Raw genomic sequence first — 4,240 nt, forward strand, 5'->3', positions numbered from 1 at the left:
GCAAAGCGCTACACAGCACTGCCACCACAGAAGCAACCCACTTACAACGCCAGTACTGTGCCAGATGCGCTAGATTTCTTGCTTCAGGATCAATGGCGTGAATAGCTCGATCGAGGTGGTCGGGTATATTCTCTATTGGGTTCAAAACCGGAGAGTTTCGTGGTGAGGCACATTCATCTTAGTGTTGTTCGGACCACACACGTATACTGCGAGCTGTTTGGCACGTTGCAGTATCCTGCTGGTAGATGTCATTGTCCTGAGGAAAAAAAGACTGCACGTAGTGGTGGACACGGTCCGCCTACTGACCATACTACGTTGATCTACCGAGCCCTCCAGAATGACCCTGGGAATGCCACAAAACATACTCCAGATCATAACGTCCCCTTTTTTGGCCCGGACCCTCCCGACGATCCAACAGAGCATGAAACATCATTCACCTGAAGAGGCGGAGCTTCAGTTGAGGTACTAGAGTGCAAATTCCGGACTTCTTCGCCAGTGAACAGCAGTCAGCATGGGTGCATGAGTAAGGCACCTGCTGTGGACGTCCACACGCAGTAGTGTTGGCTGAACTGCCGTTGAGGACACGCCGTCGGTAATACCTTGCATTATATGTGGAGCCAACTGCTCACCTGTTCGTCTGTACACATCTCCGCAGATGTCGTTCAACTCCTCCCATGATGCACCACAGCTACCTTCGCGCAGGTTTTCGACAACGCCATTTTGGCATGCGTGGTATATTTTAACCAAGGTGCCACATGGACCGTTTTGAAAGACAATGATTACGCCCTTTTGGACCTCAGATAAACCTCTCCGTTTTCTCATTAGAGCAGCGACTGCTGTGTTTTCCTCTCTACCCCCCCCGCTGGTGCTTCCATCTGCCATCTGTGTTTAGTTATTGCTCGTTGACGCCGAACATAGGTGATGGTCAGATTAATGTAACCGGGCCGTGTATTTTGTGGGTAGGTTTATAGTGGTGGCATATTTAAATTGTTTATTCTTTTTTTTAATGGCAGGCAACGACCTTGCCGCAGTGGTTACACCGGTTCCCGTGAGATCACCGAAGTTAAGCGCTGTCGGGCGTGGTCGGCACTTGGATGGGTGACCATCCAGGCCGCCATGCGCTGTTGCCATTTTTCGGGGTACACTCAACCTCGTGATGACAATTGAGGAGCTACTCGACCGAATAGTAGCGGCTTCGGTCAAGAATACCATCATAACGACCGGGAGAGCGGTATGCTGACCCCAACGCCCCTCCGATCCGCATTCTCCACTGAGGATGACACGGCGGTCGGATGGTCCCGGTAGGTCAGTCGTGGCCTGAAGGCGGAGTGCTTTTTTTTTTTTTAATGGCAGTCAAATGTGCATAGTGAAATAGTCATCAACATGATGAATGGCTCTATGACGATACAGTTTTCAAAAACTGACGAATGAACTTTTGACTTACACTCCTTCTGACAGGTAGCACAGTTTGAGAACCCACGAAGCAGTAACTCCTTGTGGGGAAAACCGGATTATGCGAGTAGTAAGGAAAGTGGACACGGAGTTGCAGCCGACCAGTGGCGATCTCTGCCTGATCCGGTTGAATTCTCTTTCTCTTCCTCTTACGGCATAATCCTCTTCGGATGCTCTGTCAGTTACACCCGGCCTTCCAACTTTGTGCACGGCGACAGGTGGAGCTAAAGGATCCGGAAGTTGTCAGCGACGTTAATTCACTGAGAAGGAGCACAAGGATTAATGACTGATAAGGTATTAAAGAGAAACTGCTTAGAACCTGTTCATGATGCGGGCGTGTGTGTGTGTGTGTGTGTGTGTGTGTGTGTGTGTCTGTGAGCGTCCGTGCGTTTCAAGCTGTATATTCGAACACAGACTAGGCATACTGCCTCAGGGAAGTAGTGACCTCGTTGAAAAGTATCCCGAGCGGTCTGAGGCGCTGCAGTCATGGACTGTGCGGCTGGTCCCGGCGGAGGTTCGAGTCCTACCTCGGGTATGGGTGTGTGTGTGTTTGTCCTTAGGATAATTTAGGTTAACTAGTGTGTAAGCTTAGGGACTGATGACCTTAGCAGTTAAGTCCTAAGTCCCATAAGATTTCACACATGTTTGAACCTTTTTTTTTATTTTTGGAAAGGTATTGTGTGATCTTAGAGAGAAGCGTATAATAATTCAAAAATATATTTTTTTAATTTTATGTTATCGTGCCACAGATTTAAAGAGGAACCCATAACAGAAAGTATTTTAAGCGGAAACGGAGAACATAAGATAAGGAGATCATTCCAAAAGTTCTTCACACTGTAAGATACAATACAAGAAAATAATTTACACTACTGGCCACTAAAATTGCTGCACCAAGAAGAAATGCAGATGATAAACGGGTATATATTGGACTAATATATTATACTAGAAATGACGTGCGATTACACTTTCACGCAGTTTGGATGCATAGATCATGAGAAATCAGTACTCAGAACAACCACCTCTGGCCGTAATAACGGCCATGATACGCCTGGGCATTGAGTCAAACACAGCTTGGATGGCGTGTACAGCTACACGCAGCTTCAACACGATACCACAGTACCACAGTAGTGACTGGCGTATTGTGACGAGCCGGTTGCTCGGCCACCATTGACCAGACGTTTTCAGTTGGTGACAGATCTGGAGAATGTGCTAGCCAGGGCAGCAGTCGAACATTTTCTGTATCCTGAAAGGCCCGTACAGGACCTGCAACATGCGGTCGTGCATTATCCTGCTGAAATGTATGGTTTTGCAGGGAACGAATGAAGGGTAGAGCCACGGGTCGTAACACAACGGAAATGTAACGTCCACAGTTCAACGTGCCGTCAATGCGAACAAGAGGTGACCGAGACGTGCAACCAGTGGCACCCCATACCATCACGTCGGGTAACACGCCAGCATGACGATGACGAATACACGCTTCTATTGTGCGTTCACCGCGATGTCGCCAAACACAGATGCGACCATCATCATGCTGTAAACAGAATCTGTATTCATCAGAAAAAATGACGTTTTGCCATTCGTGCACCCAGGTTCGTCGTTGAGTACACCATCGAAGGCGGTCCTGTCTGTGATGCAGCGTCAAGGGTAACCGCAGCCGTGGTCTCCGAGCTGATAGTCCATGGTGCTGCAAACGTCGTCCAACTGTTCGTCCAGATGTTTGTTGTCTTGCAATCGTCCCCATCTGTTGACTCAGGGATCGATACGTGGCTGCATGATCCCTTACAGCCATGCGGATAGATGCCTGTCATCTCGACTGCTACTGATACGAGGCCGTTGGGATCCAGCACGGCGTTCCGTATTACCCACTGATTCCATATTGTCCTAACAGTCATTGGATCTCGACCAACGCGAGCAGCAATGTCTCGATACGATAAACCGCAATCGCGATAGGCTACAATCCGACCTTTATCATAGTCGGAAACCTGATGGTACACATTTCTCCTCCTTACACGAGGCATCACAACAACTTTTCACCAGGCAGCGCCGGTCAACTGCTGTTTGTGTATGAGAAATCGGTTGGAAACTTTCCTCATGTCAGCCGTTGTAGCTGTCGCCACCGGCGCCAACCTTGTATGATTGCTCTGAAAAGCTAATCATTTGCATATCTCATCTTCTACCCGTCGGTTAAATTTCGAGTCTATAGCACGTCATCTTTGTGGTGTAGCAATTTTAATGTCCAGTAGTGTATTTTATAGAGTACCTCCTCAGATCTCCAATACAATCTCCGTTCTTGCTCGTGACAACTTCCCAACATTTTTCCAGCTTCCGTATTCCGCATAGGATACTTTTATTGTTGACCTGTCTGATCAGTAAACGTATCAGTGTAACATTTCAGTGATCATAAGGCTGTGATGGCATCTATGACGACGGGTCCTATAAGAAATGTTAAGAAAGATAGGAAGATATATGCTCAGCAAGATGGACAGGATACAAATTTCAGAATATCTCAGCAGTCAGCATCAAATATTCGGTGATGAGGATGAAGACGTGGAGAACAAATGGAAAAAATTCAAATGCATCGTTCACTGTGCCCTAGACAAGTATGTTCCGAGTAAGGTTTTAAGGGATGGGAAAGATCCACCATGGTTTAATAGCCGTGTCAGAAAAGCGCTACGTAGACAAAGAGCACTTCATCTCAGATTCAAGAGAAGTAAAAACCTAGCTGACAAACAAAAGCTGAACGAAGCGAAAACGAGGGTAAGGAGAGCAATGACAGAAGCATTCAATG

The 4,240-nt window shown here is 47.3% G+C and overlaps 1 pseudogene; it reads left to right on the forward strand.

Moving 5' to 3' along the window:
* Positions 1–1,012: 1,012 nt before the first annotated feature.
* LOC126425521 (5S ribosomal RNA) lies at positions 1,013–1,130 on the forward strand (annotated as a pseudogene).
* Positions 1,131–4,240: the final 3,110 nt, after the last annotated feature.

Source organism: Schistocerca serialis, chromosome 10 (genome assembly GCF_023864345.2).
Source record: "Schistocerca serialis cubense isolate TAMUIC-IGC-003099 chromosome 10, iqSchSeri2.2, whole genome shotgun sequence".
NCBI classification, from domain to species: domain Eukaryota; kingdom Metazoa; phylum Arthropoda; class Insecta; order Orthoptera; family Acrididae; genus Schistocerca; species Schistocerca serialis.